This window comes from Eretmochelys imbricata, chromosome 14 (assembly GCF_965152235.1).
Source record: "Eretmochelys imbricata isolate rEreImb1 chromosome 14, rEreImb1.hap1, whole genome shotgun sequence".
NCBI classification, from domain to species: domain Eukaryota; kingdom Metazoa; phylum Chordata; order Testudines; family Cheloniidae; genus Eretmochelys; species Eretmochelys imbricata.
The window spans coordinates 52,975,920-52,993,014 of NC_135585.1; the positions used below are offsets into that span (position 1 = coordinate 52,975,920).

Consider the following 17,095-nt stretch of genomic DNA (forward strand, 5'->3'; position numbering starts at 1 on the left):
TCTGCCACAGAAGGAGTGAAGAGAATCAAAAGAGCTGTCTGGGGTAACCTAGGGCCAGAACTGCAGGGGGCTCTGGGGTGGGACTGAGGAATATTGACAAAACTGGGCTAGCAGGGAGCTGCAGGTCGGGATTGAGGGGCATGAGATCTTTGTCTACATGGACACAGCTCATAGCCTGTCATGGCTGTCAATGTCGGTTCCTTGTTCCTGGCTTGAATTTTTGCCTTCATCCCTCTGCCTGCATGAGCAGCACAAACCTCTGTGCACTCGGCCTCTAACCCAGCTGCCGGGCTCTGTGGTTGGATTGTAGATTTGAACCATGCTTTGTGCATTGCTGTGATTATCACATTGCAGCTGCCCATGGGAGATGCTGCCGGGGCTCTCTATGGAGCAGCAGAATACAAAACAGCCAATGCCCTGATGGAGCCACAGCCCCAGGACAATCCTGCCCGTGCGCAGCCAGGGTGCACAGTGGGCGCGATGCGTTGCTTTCTGTTAGCATGTGCTGTAGGCGAGCAACCCGCCTCCCTCTCCCCAGCCAGTGTATTCAGACGGCTTGGCAGCGATTCTTCCCCTCCCGCTTCCTCCCCATGTGTTGTGATGGGAAACAGGGCAGCTAGTGGCTGGGCATCGCGGTTCCCTGCTCCGGTGGTTGCCGGGCTGCTGCCCCCTTTGATTCTCGGCTCACTCCTGGAGGGCTCTTCCCCCTCCCCTTCCAGCTGGGTGCCTGTCAGGCAGATCCCATAGCAGATCAGGTCTCTGAAGCCCTTTGGGTGGGGAGGGGCCAATGGAGTTTAAGGTGGTTTTAATCATCATGGAACCGCCTCTGGCAGGGGGTTGAGCTGCTGGCCATGGGTCCATGTTCTCAGTGGCAGCAGCAACTGCCCAACCCCTGTCTGTGGGCAGCAGGGACTGGATCACCCCCAGGGGCTCTCAGGGCACCGATCCCTGGCTCACAGCTGCTGTCTGGTGCACACAGCGGTGGCCGTGGGGCTGTGCAGGGGCCTTTTGGGCTGGGTGTGTCAGACCCCCTGTGACAGCCCTGGCCCATCTCTGCCTGGTTCGTTCTCCCCCCTTCTGCTGTGTATGGCCAGTGTGAGACCCCAGTGTGCGGGGACAGGGGCACTCGGCAGTGTGGGCCCAGCCAGCGCTCAGCAGGGGGCAGAGCGGGGGTGGGGATGGGGGGCAGCTTGAGCTCCTGCCACCAGAACATGCTCACCAGGCTCCTGCCACCCTGAGCTCACCAGGCCCCGTGACAGCCTGGCTGGGAGTGCCCAGGGAGGGCACTGGGCTGAGGGGAAGGAGGGATTGTTCTGCCAGCCCCAGCCGGCCTGACCCTCCGGGCTCCTCTCCCAGAGCGTCTGAGGGAAGGAGCAATCGGCAGAACGGTGCATGTTCTAGGGCAGCTCCAGCCCTGGTGCTCTCAGCGAGATGCGTCCTCGCAGCCCTGCCTGACGGGTCTTTCTGTTTCAGAACCTCGTTGTAACTGCAAGAAACACACAGTCAGTCTCGCAGTCACCCTCGCAATTGTGTTCTTAGTTCTCATCATCACTGTTATTGTCCTGGCAGGTGAGTTCTCAGCCCTCCTCTCTGTGCATCCCATTCCCCATGGAGACACCACAGTCAGTCTCTCCTCCTGGCCTGTCTGGCTTCTGCCCCTGGGACAGAGGATTCCTGGGGGATGTTCCTCCCCACCCCCCTCCTGCTCCCTCCCAGACCCCTGCAGCTGGGCACTCTCTGTGTCGGGACTGAAATTAGCTCCCCTCAGCCCATCTCTGAGCACTTTGGACCCAAGTCTCTATTGCCGGGCCCCAGGCACAGTCACCGATACCTGTGCAGAGTGGGGGTGATTGATGGGGCTGGGTGCAGGGCAGCAATGAGCTGGGCCCTCTGCCTGCAGCGTGTCGCCCTGAGGTACCAGCCTGGCCTTCCTGCATCCCTAGGTCATGCCCAGGGTGGGGCTGGCAGGTGCTGGCGTGTCACTGAAAGGAGCCGTGGAACGCAGTACAGACACCTCCATTAACGCAGTGTGAAACCCACCCACTGGTGACCTCGGGAGGGCAGGGTCCCATAGCACTATTGCCTTCACCACCTGCACAGACAGCGTGTGCTAGGGCAGAGGGCGGCTGTTCATGGTGAACATGAACCCTACTGTATCTGCCAATAGTCTGGGGAAGGGGCTGCTGTAAGATTGTCAGGGTTGGGATTTATCTGTTGCCCTGGGATCTGATCACTGGGCCCCAGGAGGGTTTAGCAGCTGGCTGAGGGGGGTGAATCCAGGTCTGTCTGCATTAGGAATCCTCTGTGCAATGTCATGACATTAGTGCAATTGAATTGGTGCCCGCTGCTAACGTAGACGGGCTGCAGTGGTGCAGAAAGGGGCTTCCCCTGGTGCCGTTCACTGCAGTAAGTTACCAGCACATCTGTGTGAGGGGTTTTCACAGATGTATCTTCCTCCCCATCAATACACGGGTGCCAGCTGCCCTGCTACAGGGGGGCTGTGAGTCCCAGCTCCCTGCTGGACGGGCCGGCTATTGGAATGGGCAGCATTGGCTCACACAGCGTAAGGTGAGATCTGAGAGCTTGGGGTTCCCCACCTGCGGGTCAGGGAGCCCCCAGAATGCAGTGGGGGCAGATGGTGGAGACGGCACCAGTCAGGGGCTCCCAGAACTGAAAGGCTCCTTGCTGGGCCCTACCCCTCCTAGGCAGTTCTGGAAAGGGCCCTGCAGGTCTGGGGTCCTGTGTATTTCCTGTACAGGGTGTGAAACGTGAAATTGTGGCCCACACAGCTGCAGCCGCTCCCTGAAATGAGTGACACATCACACACTGAGCAGGACTGTAAAGCGTCAAACGCACTGAGTGCCCTGCTCCGTTCTGTGTGTGAGCAGTAGCGTGTACAGCACACTGCACCCAGTACTCATCTTTCCCCCCAAAATCCCCCCAAGCCCTACCCCCCCTTTCCTGGGGAAGGCTTGATAAAAATCCTCACCAATTTATATAGGTGAACACAGACCCAAACCCTTGGATCTTAAGAACAATGAAAAATCAATCAGGTTCTTAAAAGAGAATTTTAATTAAAGAAAAAGTAAAAGAATCACCTCTGTAAAATCAGGATGGTAAATACCTTACAGGGTAATTAGATTCAAAACATAGAGAATCCCTCTAGGCAAAACCTTAAGTTACAAAAAGACACAAAACCAGGAATATACATTCCCTCCAGCACAGCTGTTTTGCGGCATGTAGGAAACTCCGGGAGGGAGGGGGAGGAGCAGGGATGGTGCACGCTTGGGGGAGGAGGCAGGAAAGAGCGGGGATGGGGCAGAGCGGGGGCTTGGGTGAAGGGGTGGAATGGGGGCAGAGCGGGGCAGAAAGAGGAGGGCTGGGGGCTGGGGCTTGGGTGGAGTGGGGGCTCAAGCACCCCCCGGCTAAAGGGGAAGTCGGTGCCTATGCCGGGAGCCTCAGTAAGCGCTGCTTGGACCCCGAACCGCCTACCACACCCCAACCCCCTGCCCCAGCCCCTTCCTGCACTCCAAACCCCTCATCCCCGGCCTCACGCCACAGCTCACACCCCCAGCTGGAGCCCGCACCCCCTCCTGCACCCTAAGCCCGTGCCCCAGCCCAGATCCTGAACCCCTCCCACACCCTGAACCCCTCATTTCTGGCCCCGCCCACAGCCCACATCCCCAGCCCAGTGCCCATAACCCCTCCCAACTCCCTGCCCCATCCCAGTGCAAGGCAGGGAGGGAGGGGGAACGAAGCGAGTGCAGGGTGAGGCCTCAGGGAAGGGGCAGGGCAGTTTTGTGCCATTAGAAAGTTGGCAACCCAACCAGTCAGTGTAACCGGCCATTCCCTGTTGCTAGAGCTCTGGCACCACCTTGTGGTCATCTCAGCTCCCTGACTGAAAGTCGCTTCACGTCTTTCTCGGTTATTCATCTGCCTTTTATTGCTCTGAACCTGCGGCTGTTGGTCTTGTGACTGGGAGGAAATGCTCTGAGCTGTGTTAGTTCCACCCCCTGGCTGGGAGTGTCACAGGAATCCTTCCTGCCAGGCAAACGTATCACAACAAACGTCTCCATAGCCCTGCATCTGGCTGTGCTGGATGGTCCTGGATAGCGGGCGTTGTCTCCTGAAGGGAAGGGAGTTTGTTTCCATCTTCATCTCAACCTGCCTCTCCTGGGAAGCCAAGCGCAGAGCAGGGAGAGGGGGGCAGCGGCCCAGGCTAGCAGGAGTCCTCGAGGTAACAGACCTGACAAATCGTGTTGAACTCGACCTCTTATCTATTAATTATTGTCCTGCAGGCCCCCCAATAACTGTCCCCTCCCTCTGCAGCTCCCTGCCCACCCCCGGCTGTAACACTGGGCTTGGGCCCAGCTCTCTGTGCTGGGTTTCATGGCATGAGCTGTTTGTCAGCTGCATCCCTATTGAATGGAAACCCGAGAGAATGTGACCCTGGCCTGGTCTCACCACCCGCCCCGCTCCTGGTAACAGTTTTCAAGTTCATAAAAAGTTGTTACAAGAAGGAGGGAGAAAAATTGTTTTTCTTAACCTCTGAGGTTAGGACAAGAAGCAATGGGCTTAAATTGCAGCAAAGGCGGTTTAGGTTGGACATTAGGAAAAACTTCCTAACTGTTAGGGTGGTTAAGCACTGGAATAAATTGCCAAGGGAGGTTGTGGAATCTTCATCATTGGGGACTTTTAAGAGCAGGTTGGACAAACATCTGTCTAGATAATACTTAGTCCTGCCTTGAGTGCAGGGGACTGGACTAGATGACCTCTCGAGGTCCCTTCCAGGTCTATGAGTCTATGCATCTGAGAAGCCTCTAAAAAAGAAAAAGCCTACTCCATTTAAATTTTATCAAAATCCGTTGATAAATAAAGGAGATATGGGAAAAAGAAGATTTTCTCTAAATATAGAGATTTTTGTTCAAATATGACAAAAATATACACATCTAGCTACACAAATACCCTTACCCTACCCTTACCCTTCACTAATTGTTCATTATTGACAGGCAGGAGGCCAGGGCTGAGAAAAAAACTAAGTTTGATCCATTTCTGTCTAACCATATAAAACATTATGGAAGCAGAGGATACGGGAAGCCTTCATACTTGTCTAAAACAATATGTGATGAATTCATCCAGTTTATGGCTAAAAAAGTGAGAGGATCCGTTTTGGATGACTTAAGAGAAGCAGGATATTTCAGTTTGTCTGTCGACTCTATACTAGATCTTTCACATGTAGATCACTAACTGTTATTGTAGGATATGTGTCACCCGATGATGGTTTTTCCCACTGAGTGCTTTCTAACTTTCATTGAACTGAAAAATCATAGTGGTGAAAATATGGCCAACATAGTGCTGGATTATCCATGGAATGACTGCAAAGTTGACTTCAGTAAGTGCAGAGGATAGTCATATGACAATGCAGCTAACATGGCAGGTTGGTATAATGGCATGCTGCAAAAACTTCTAGAGAAAAATAAGCATGCTATATATATTCCATGTGCTGGACATTCACTTGCTCTTGTTGGCCGTGCTGCAGCTGATTGCTGATGCAGTTAATTTTTTTGCTATTGTGCAACAGATATACACATTCTTTTCTGCCTTGTCACATTGCTGGGCAGTGCTCAAATCATTTTGGGGTCCTGAGTTCACCGTACAAAAATGTCTTTTTGACACTCGATGGGAAGCACATGCAAAGGCTACAGCAGATAGTTATGGTTCAGTTATTGAAGTGCTTAATCATCTTCATACTGATGACGGTGAAAAAGGTGATACAGTAAAAGCTGTATTATCCGGCACTTTATTAACTGGAAAGCTCTATTAACTGGCATTTCTGATATCTCCCAATACAAATCTTCAATCTAGTAACCGGGACTAGTATACTGCCCCAGAGGTTATGCAATTGCACATGCTGCATTCTGCTTTTATGCAAAAGACGCAGAAGACAAGTCAGCAAGCTGATATCAGGGATTTATTTAAAAAAGCAGCTTCCAGGGTGTGTCATAGGGTAAGTACAGGTTCAGCCCAATCTCTTACACCTTCTACATCTACAACGATAATTGATGTTGATAATGATGACCCTGAGGCACTGCAAGATCCTGAAGTGCCTTCTGAATCATCAAAGAAAGATTAAATTACGTTCAGTGCGGTTTTAGTGTTAAGTGTATTTTTTAGTGATAACCTACTGTATAGAAAACTTTACTGTACACACCTAAGTACTTCAAGACTCCAACCACTCTGCAGTGCAGTACTACTGTTGGATTGGTGAGTACCTGTCTACTATATTATAGTTTATTCATTTTACTGTATTCTCATTCTTTGAAAATTGGTATTCCATTGATAATTATAACTCTTAGTTAACTAGAATATGGAGGAATTAGAGTTTGTGTTCATGTTAGAACTTTGGAATCGTCTGTTGAATCAGTTCCACAAAACAAGCAAGGCCCTACAGGATGCACCGAGAGCTCTTAGTTCATGTGCAAAACTTTACACATCACTCCCCCACTTCTTGAAAGAAACCCGTGAAAGTTTTGACGAATTTGAACGTAAAGCAAAAGAAAACCTGTCTGATGTAGATTACAAATGTGTAGATAAACCCAGAAGAGTTAAAAAAAAAGAAGTCACTGATGGTGATGCACCTAATGCTGGTGAAACATTTTCTTCAAGAGACAAATTTCGGGTGAAATCCTTTATCCCTGTAACAGATGCACTTGAAACCAATTTGAAGAAAAGAGAAATCGTATATGAAAATTTTGCAAACAAATTTTCATTTTTGGTTGATTTAGGTGCCTTGGAGAAACAGCAAATGAAAGAGTAATGCTCCTGATGAAAAACTATCCTGAAGATGTTGATGTTAACCTCACTGGGGAAATAAAGCACTTCCATGCCTATATCAAGGAAAATTATGCAGATAAAGGACATTTAAAGCACCGGGACCTTTATCAAGTCATCATCCAAGATAAGATTCAGTTGGCTTAACCTACCCTGGCCTTTAATACCTGCCATCCATGCTGGGCCTTCACAACATCCTCTGGCAAGGAGTTCCAGAGGCTGAGTGTGTTATGTGAAGAAATACTTCCTTTTGTTTGTTCTAAACCTGCTGCCTATTCATTTAATTTGGTGATACCTAGTTCTTGTATTATGAGGAGTAAATAACACTTCCTTATTTACTTTCTCCACACCAGTCATTATTTTATAGACCTCTCGATCATATCTCCCCTTAGTTGTCTCTTTTCCAAGTTGAAAAGTCCCAGTTTTATTAATCTCTCCTCATATGGAGGATGTTACATACCTTAATAATTTGTATTGCCCTTTTCTGTACCTTTTCCAATTCCAATATATCTTTTTTGAGATGGAGTGACCACATCTGCATGCAATATCCAAAGAGGATGGATCTAGACTGTTCTCAGTGGTACCAAATGACAGAACAAGGAGTAATGTTCTCAAGTTGCAGTGGGGGAGATTTAGGTTGGATATTAGGAAAAACTTTTCACTAGGAGGGTGGTGAAGCATTGGAATGGGTTACCTAGGGAGGTGGTGGAATCTCCTTCCTTAGTTGTTTTTAAGATCAGGCTTGACAAAGCCCTGTCTGGGATGATTTAGTTGGGGATTGGTCGTGCTTTGAGCAGGGGGTTGGACTAGATGACCTCCTGAGATCCCTTCCAATCCTGATATTCTATGATTCTATGTGGGTGTACCATGAATTTCTATAGAGGCAATATGATATTTTCTGTCTTATTATCTATCCCTTTCCTAATGATTCCCAACATTCTGTTTGCTTTTTTGACTGCCGCTGCACATTGAGTGGATGTTTTCAGAGAACTATCCACAATGACTCCAAGATCTCTCTCTAGTGATAACAGCTAATTTAGATGCCACCATTTTATATGTATAGTTGGGATTATATTTTCCAATGTGCTAATTACTTTGCATTTATCAACATTTAATTTCAGCTGCCATTTTGTTGCCCAGCAGTCACCCAGTTTTGTGAGATTCCTTTTGTAATTCCTTCACAGTTAGCTTTGGACATAACTATCTTGGGTAGTTTTGTATCCTCTGCAAATTTTGCTGCCTCACTCTTTAACCCTTTTTCCAGATCATTTTTTGTATATGTTGAACAGCACTGGTCACAGTACAGACCACTGGAGGACACCACTATTTACCTCTCTCCATCCCTAAAACTGACCATTTATTCCTACCCTTAGTTTCCTATCTTTTAAGCAGGTATTGGTCCATGAGAGGACCTTCCCTCTTATCCCATGACAGCTTACTTTGCTTAAGATCCTTTGGTGAGAGACCTTGTCAAAGGCTTTCTGAAAATCTAAGTACACTATATCCACTGGATCATCCTTGTCCACATGCTTGTTGACCCCCTCAAAGAATTCTAGTGGATTGGTGAGGCATGATTTCCCTTTACAAAAAACATGTTGACTCTTCCCTGACAAATCATGTTAATCTATGTGTCTGATAATTCTTTTCTTTACTGTCGTTTCAACCAATTTGCCTGGTACTGAAGTCAGGCTTACCAGCCTGTAATTACCAGGATGGCCTCTGGAGCCCTTTTTTAAAGTTGGCATCACATTAGTTATCCTCCAGTCATCTGGTACAGAAGCTGATTTAAACAATAGGTTATATACCAGTAGTTCTGCAATTTCACATTTGAGTTCCTTCAGAACTCTTGGGCAAATTCCAAAACCTCCACTATTGACACCTCAGTCTGGGACAGTTCCTCAGATTTGTCACCTAAAAAGAATGGCTACAGCATCGTTCCTGGAGTGGCTAAAACTTCCCACCAATGGCAGGAGAGAGACTCCACTATATTGCCCATTGGTTGCTTCACTTTTATCACTGATGGCAGAATATGTGCAAATTTTGGGGAGAGACCGGTATTTTAAAGGACACCGTCAATTTGAAATCTAATCAGTTAGAAAAGCTCTAGCAACTGCTAGTTTTGTTAACAACCTGCTCTGACTCACACTTCCAATAGGGTGTAGTCCTACTGATGTCAGTAGTTTACACTGCTGTAACACCAGTGTGACTGGGAGGACAATCAGACACTTTCAGTTCTGGTCCCCAGACGGACTTGGGACCGGTTTAACTAAATCAATTTCAAAATCAGCTTAGTTAAATCAGGGAAACACCCTAGTAGGGATGCAAAAAAAAAAATAAAATAAAATAAGAATAAGGAGCTATTTTCTCCCTCCATCCTCAGAATCCAACATTTTATGGGAGTGAGGGAGAAAACTCCTGACTGGGATGTCAGCTAAAAATCTCAATGATCTGAGTGTGACGTTCCCCTGGTGTTATCTGGACCAGTGATCTGCTAGATCACTCCAATCCTTGACTCTGGGAGCCAGCCTTACCCTGATCTGCTGTGAGAACCCCCACTCCTGGGCTGTTCACGCATAGCCTCTGGCATGTAAGCTGCTCCTTGGATTGTGCAACCAAATTACACTAGCCAAAATCTCCGGTCCAAGACACAACCCTAGGAACCGTCTTGCAGTGTCCAGTTATGCCCACTGGATGCTGCAAGCTTATATGAGTTTATCAGTTTAACAAAGAAATTGATATGCACCAGGCTTGTTATTTCCAGGGGAGTCTCTGACACGCTTCAAATCAAATGCACTGCTTCAGGTAGAATAAATAAACAGATTTATTAGGTATAAAGATAGATTTTAAGTGATTATAAGTCAAAGCATAACAAGTCAGATTTGGTCAAATGAAATAAAAGCAAAACTCATTTTAAGCTGATCTTAACACTTTCAGTGCCCTTACAAACTTAGATGCTTCTCACCACAGGCTGGCTGGTTGCTCTTCAGCCAGGTTCTCCACTTTGATCAGCGCTTCAGTCACTTGGTGGTGGTGTCTGTAGATGTAGGTGGAAGAGAGAGAGCATGGCAAATGTCCCTCCCTTTTATCATGTTCTTTCTTCCCTCTTGGCTTTGCCCGCCCCCTTCAGAGTCAGGTGAGCATTACCTCATCGCAGTCCCAAACTGACCAACAGAAGGGGGGGTGACTCACTGGAGAGTCCAACAGATCCTTTTGTTGCTGCCTAGGCCAGCGTCCTTTGTTCCTGTGAGGCTGGGCTGGGTTTGTCCCATACATGCCCTGATGAGGTGTGAACTGCCTCTCTGCTCTTGGAGAGTTTTTTCCTGGGCTTATTTTAAGCCATGAAGAAACATTTTCAGCTTCATAACTACATACATGAAATTATAACCTATAACATTACTATAACGCTGCTGTAACAACAATTACTATAACATCACTATAACAACAGTGCTCAGTGCATTATGAGCCTTCCAAAGACACAACAAACTTTGCATTGGATACCACACAATCACTTTATAAAGATGAACATGGGGGTGTAGAGTGGTCCCACGAGGTACAGAATGTCACACTGAGTCAGGGCTAGTCTACACTGGCAATACTTAAATGTTTTTTCACACCCCTGAGCGAGAAAGTTGTAGTGTTGCAAATTACCACTGTAGACAAGCCCTCAGTGTCAAATCCAAAGAAAGAATTTGAAAACAGAGACGCAGTCGGTGAGGTAATATCTTGTATTGGACCAACCTCTGTTGGTGGAAGGGACAAGCTTTGGAGATACAACAGAGCTCTTCTGCAGGTCAAGAGGTTCAGAGGTCAAAATAAAAAATGTGGGAGAAAGAAAGGGCATTTCGCTGACATGCTACACCCCAACTTCCTGCAGTGTCCTGAGATTTCCAGCTAGATAGAACTGGAAGTTCTCCTCTGCCCTGCTCACACTACCATTGGCTCTTAGTAAAGAGATTTTCTATAAGGGGGCTGGTTAAACCCAGGCACAGTGCAGCTCAGTGCAATGTAACAGAGACGCAGCCCTCTCAGTGGTAGGTTAGTTCTGCCCAGGATGGGGCTAGACACTGGTTTGAGGTTTGAGCCCCTGGGTCCTTTCCTGCACTGGGAGGTTGCTACACACTGCACTGGCCCATCCTGTCTGTTCCCTGCACACATGGGAGGGGTAAGCTAAGGCAGCGTTTCTCAAATACCAGGGGCTTTTCTTGTGGCCACAGCCTCCTAGGCTGTGATAGGGGGGTGGGGGCCAAAGCAGAAGCCCCTCCCCCTCCCTGTTGCTCCTGGATGCACCACCTTGGTGTTGGCTTCTGGGGCTGCAAACAGGGGTTGGGCCCTGCCCCCCTTTGGAGACAGCTGGGGCACAATGCTGGAGGAGCAGGCAGCTGGTGAGTTCCCCACCTTCCCAGGGGTGGTGGGGCTCAGGCTTTGAGCTTCACCCCTAGAGTGATGCAGGGGGGGCAGCAGGCTCCGGCTGCCTGGCTTCAGGCTCCATCCCTGTCCCCTGGCCATAGGGCTTTGGGCTCTGGCTATGGGGCTTCAGACTCCGGCCCGCCAACTATCTGTCCTGCCCCCCCCCATCTCTATCGCCCCTGGCCCCTACTGCCTACCCTGACCTCCCCCCATCCTGGGCTTAATATGTCTCCAGGCTTGCCGGGGCTGAGTAAGTCTGTTGTAAGAAGTGATACATTTATGTTTGTTAATGTGTGCATATTTATGTTTTTCTTAACGCTAATTAAGTATTTTAGGAAAAAGCGTGAGAGCAGCCACCAGAAGAGTTGGTGGCCACACCGTGAGGGGCCACTGGCCTCCTTGTTCTTTTTGTCCAATCCAGGAGCAGTATGCTAATAAAGTGTACGGCCACGCCCCTGGTGTATTGTTGCAGTGCAGTCCCTTTCTGGTTGGCTGGCTGCCTCGTGTGCTTCCCCTTGCACCAGCAAGGGGGGAAGACATGATGTGCGTGAAATGGGGAGTTGGGGCTCCCCCCTCAGTAATAGACCACCAGGCCTTACTGAGCTGCTTGTTTTGGTGCGGCTTGGGCTTGTTTTTGAAAGGCAGGGTCGCACATTTATCTCATGAGACTTGGCAACTTTCTGTATATTTCAGTCCAGCAGCAAGCACACCACAATAAACACACACACACACACAACAAAGGGATGCAGCAGATTTTCCATCACTTTAAATCAAGACTGGATGCCTACATCACTACATGATCCTGCCCATCAGTTCCTGGAGGGAGTCAAAGTCTGCTTTTCTGAAGTCCAGGGTCCGTATTCTGCTGCTCTCCTTTCTTCCCTGTGTCAGGATCCTGAACTTGACCATCTCGTGGTCACTGCCTCCCAGGTTCCCATCCACTTTTGCTTCCCCTACTAATTCTTCCCGGTTTGTGAGCAGCAGGTCAAGAAGAGCTCTGCCCCTAGTTGGTTCCTCCAGCACTTGCACCAGGAAATTGTCCCCTACACTTTCCAAAAACCTCCTGGATTGTCTGTGCACCGCTGTATTGCTCTCTCAGCAGATATCAGGGTGATTGAAGTCTCCCATGAGAACCAGGGCCTGCGATTTAGTAACTTCCGTGAGTTGCCAGAAGAAAGCCTCGTCCACCTCATCCCCCTGGTCCGGTGGTCTATAGCAGACTCCCACCACGACATCACCCTTGTTGCTCACACTTCTAAATTTAATCCAGAGACTCTCAGGTTTTTCTGCAGTTTCATACTTGAGCTCTGAGCAGTCATACTGCTCCCTTACATACAGTGCAACTCCCCGACCTTTTCTGCCCTGCCTGTCCTTCCTGAACAGTTTATATCCATCCATGACAGTACTCCAGTCATGTGAGTTATCCCACCAAGTCTCTGTTATTCCAATCACATCATAATTCCTTGACTGTGCCAGGACTTCCAGTTCTCCCTGCTTGTTTCCCAGGCTTCTTGCATTTGTGTATAGGCACTTGAGATAAGTCGCTGATCGTCCCTCTTTCTCAGTATGAGGCAGGAGCCCTCCCCTCTTGCGCGCTCCTGCTCGTGCTTCCTCTCGGTATCCCACTTCCCCACTTACCTCAGGGCTTTGGTCTCCTTCCCCCGGTGAACCTAGTTTAAAGCCCTCCTCACTAGGTTAGCCAGCCTGCTTGCAAAGATGCTCTTCCCTCTCTTTGTTAGATGGAGCCCATCTCTGCCTAGCACTCCTCCTTCTTGGAACACCATCCCATGGTCAAAGAATCCAAAGCCTTCTCTCCGACACCACCTGCGTAGCCATTCGTTGACTTCCATGGTCTCTACCCAAGCCTTTTCCTTCCATGGGGAGGATGGACGAGAATACCACTTGTACCTCAAACTCCTTTATCCTTTTTCCCAGAGCCACGTAGTCTGCAGAGATCCGCTCAAGGTCATATCAGAATACAGTATAGACAGGGACTTGTTGATTACATTGTCCACTCTACTCATACATATGTAAATACACAAAAACACAAACATGATCTCCCACATGTCTTCTGTGGGTTATTCATTTTGCAGGATGTTTAACCCTTTCTAGACATGCGTCACACCCCCAATGTGAGACTGGTGTGGCAGGGCGAAATTAGAGCTCCTGGATACACCTCAAGGATCTCCCAAGATTGGTACGAGCTGTGTTTACATTGAATTCTTTTTAAGGCGAAATTATTGAGGCATGCTTTGGCCCCAGCCAAAAACTTAGTCCATACTTTGTGAAACACTTTAATGATTCCAGGGTTTGGTCTATGTGTTGACTTAACAAAGCCATTAATGTTCTTTAAAGAGCACTTACTCCCGCAGTCACCAATTTCCACTTGTTTTTAAGTGGACTTGGCTTGTAATTTCTTTGAGTTGCTTGTTTTGGGGCTTTTCCGGCTCTTTAAGGGGCTTGTTGCTTCTTGTTCTGGGCTTCCTGCTTGAAGTGGCTCATTGATTGTTGCTTGTTTTGAGCTTCCAAAGGAGTGGCTGCTGCTTTTTTTTGAATTTCCCTCTGGAGAGCTCCTGGTTGCACAATCCCTCTAACCAAAAGAAAGGATCTGGAGGAGACTGACAGTCCCCAGGACCAATGGGGAGAGGCCAATGCTCCAGGTCAGCCCGACTGACAGGGCACTACAGGCCAAAGAGGGAAGAGATTCAGGGAACCAAGAGCCCGGGAGTGGGAGAACCGACACTTACTCCATGCACTTTGGATAATCCCCCTCTCAAAGCACAAAGCTGCCATGTACCCACTCTCTCCTCCATGCCTACCTTTAACATGCATGTCTTAGCATCTGAGAGGGGAGGTTGCAGAGGAAGGCTCAGAGTTCCCTTTCTGCTGTACTACCGGCGGTTTAGTCCTTTCATAACCATTAGTTTCAAAGGAACCTAATCTGTGGGAAACTGTGCTTAGTTCCTTTGGCCGGTTTCTAAATCCAACTAGAAGGGGCCAGTTTACTTCTCCCCCCCTCACACCCCGCCCTCCTTTTAAATTAAAAGCATAGCGCTTTACCTGCAGGCCATGTGTTTACTTAGCGCTCCTAGAGTGGTGTGGGGGGGTAGGGGGGAGCAGAGAGAGGTGCGAGCCCTTGGTTGGGAGCCTGGGGGGAGGGGCTGGAGAGGCGCGATCGTGGTTGGGAAACTGGAGGGAGGGACAGAACAGAGATGAGAAGAGGCAGCGGGAAAGGGGAAGTGGAACCAGGAGCTCAGGGTGGCTGGCCGAGGGGGTGGGGAGCTCAAGTCACCTCTTACTGAGCTGCTTGTTTTCAGGCGGCTTGGGCTTGTTTTTGAAAGGCAGAGTCACATATCTATCTCGTGAGACTTGGCAACTTTCTGTATATTTCAGTCCAGCAGCAAGCACACCACAACAAACACAAACACACACACACACACAACAGACGACAAAGGGATGCAGTAGATTTTCCATCACTTTAAATCAAGACTGGATGCTTACGTCACTGGGTGAAATTCTCAGGTCTGCATTATGCACGAGGTCAAACAAGACTAACACAAGGGTGCCTAGTGGCCTTAACATCTATGACGGCTTTAATGCCCTTTGATATCCATTGAGAGAAGCTGCCCAGAGAGTCAGAGGCTTCTTTGAGACTTGAAAACAGAGGAGTCCCACTGCCAGGGGGGTGGAAACAATCGCCCAGGGGCCTAATTCTGAGGCGTGTTGCTAGGCCCTTGCTGGGGATTGTGGGGCCGGCACTGAAGAACGCTGTATGTGCTAAGTATGGATTCTGTGGAGATCTGGTGAAGGACAGTACGGAACATTTCCCCCTTTTACACTGAAGTCCCCAAATGGAGACTGTAAAGTTCAGAATTCTGCGGCTGCTGCCACCCCTCTCTGCGGCCCGTACTCTCCTTCTCATGCCTTTCCTGCTAACTCCATTGGTTAGTCTGTAGGACGAGCTCATGGGCAATACCGAGCCAACAGTTACACTGGGAGCAGGGACTTGCCTGAAGGACAGCTGGAGCTCTGCAAGGCATCGGCAGCCCTAGCTCCACTCCCAGGGCCTACAGCCGGCCCGCACAGCCCACCAGCCATATTGGAGCCTTGTGCATTATTGCCTCTCCAGACAGCCATCAAGAAAAGCTAAAGTTGCTCGTGTAACGCAACAAGTGTCTGTATTGCATCAGGCGTCACCGTTCTGCCGCAATGTTGTGAAACCCCGTTGTGTCAGCATTACACGCTCCGCATTGCAGCAGGGGGTGGGGAGTGTCTGCAGCAGCCCGATGAGCAGAGGAGATACTGATTGTCCGCGAGAGGGCAACGAAATGGTTCTCCTGCGGCGCTGCAGCATTTCAATGTCGGCAAGCCCTAGCTCACCCAAGGGCGCTGTTAGTTCTCTGAGTCCGTACAGACAGTGATGAACTGCCAAAATCTTAACAACGGGTTCCCTCCTCACCCCACGAGGGGGTTGTTGCCCACCCCTGCCCCCCGGGGCTCCTGCCTCATCCACCCCTCTCCCTTGTCCCCAGACAGCCTGCAGAACCGGGCAGGAGGGTCTCGTGGGCCACCGTAGTGGGTGCCCACCCCGCCCCTAAGAGCCAGAGGGACCTGCCGGGGGGCGAGGTGGGGAGTCCCGGCGGTGCTTACCTGGGGCAGCTCCCAGGAAGCATCCGGCAGGTCCCTCTGGCTCCTAGGGGCGGGGGAGCGTAGCTGGGGGGGGAGCAGGGGGAGCGGCCACTCCCCCACTGATCACATCAAAAGTGGCGCCTTGGGTGCTGACTCCCTGGGTGCTCTGGGGTTGGAGCACCCACAGAGAAAATTTGGTGGGTGCAGAGCCCCCACCGGCAGCTCCCCGCCCCGCACCGCGCCCAGCTCCAACTCACCTCCGCCTCCTCCCCTGAATGCACCGCCCCGCTCTGCTTCTCCGTGCCCCGCCCCTGGCTTGCTGCAAATCAGAAGGTGAAGAAGAATTCCATTTGAGCCTGACCTGCGTTAGCCCGTGCTATTTCAGGACTGAGGTACTCACAGCTTCACCAATACCCCTCCCTCCTGGCCTGCAGCACCTGTGACGAGAGGAATGTTGGACCTGTCCTCAAACAAAGCCAAGGCATAGCTCCACTTGAAATGTTGAGCCTGAAGGCCTGTGCATGAGTGTAATGCAATTCAGAACCTTCAGCTCCATTAAGCGTTTCCATTTTCCCCTCCAGAGAGATCAGGGTGTAAGCTCTGCCCCCCAAACTGGCTGCTGCACAGGGACAAGTGCTACTGGGTGTCAAAAGAAAAACCTCCCTGGAACGAGAGCCGCGATGACTTTTCAAGGAGGAGCTCTCGGCTGCTGGTGATCCGGGACCAGGATGAGATGGTAAATAAAACTTCTCCTGGATATATGAGCATCAACAGTAATAATTAACACACAAAACCACTGTCATAGAATCAAAGAAGATTAGGGTTGGAAGAGACCTCAGGAGGTCATCTAGTGCAACCCCCTGCTCAAAGCAGAACCAATCCCCAGTTAAATCATCCCAGCCAGAGTGTGAGGCTACATTAACAACAATGCGTTAACCCTTGAGGGCTCAGCCAAGTGCTGGTTCATCATTTAGCAGTAAGGCATTCCCTGGGAAATATCCCACCCTCTTCTGCCCTCTGACTCCAGCCCCTCAACCAAGCTTCACACTCATCACTGCTGTGTACAGTATTAAATTGTTTGTTTAAAACGTATACCAGCGGTTCTCAAAACTTTGTACTGGTGACCCCTTTCACATAGCAAGCCTCTAAGTGCGACCCCCCCTCATAAATTAAAGACACTTTTTTATATATTTAACACCATTATGAATGCTGGATGCAAAGCGGGACT

At 49.6% G+C, this 17,095-nt stretch overlaps 1 long non-coding RNA gene across 1 annotated transcript; it reads left to right on the top strand.

The window, feature by feature from the left end:
- Positions 1 to 4,076: 4,076 nt before the first annotated feature.
- LOC144274800 (uncharacterized) lies at positions 4,077 to 7,165 on the top strand. Its single transcript, XR_013347958.1, has 2 exons — positions 4,077 to 4,237; positions 6,786 to 7,165. It is a non-coding gene; the product is annotated as an uncharacterized LOC144274800 (long non-coding RNA).
- Positions 7,166 to 17,095: the final 9,930 nt, after the last annotated feature.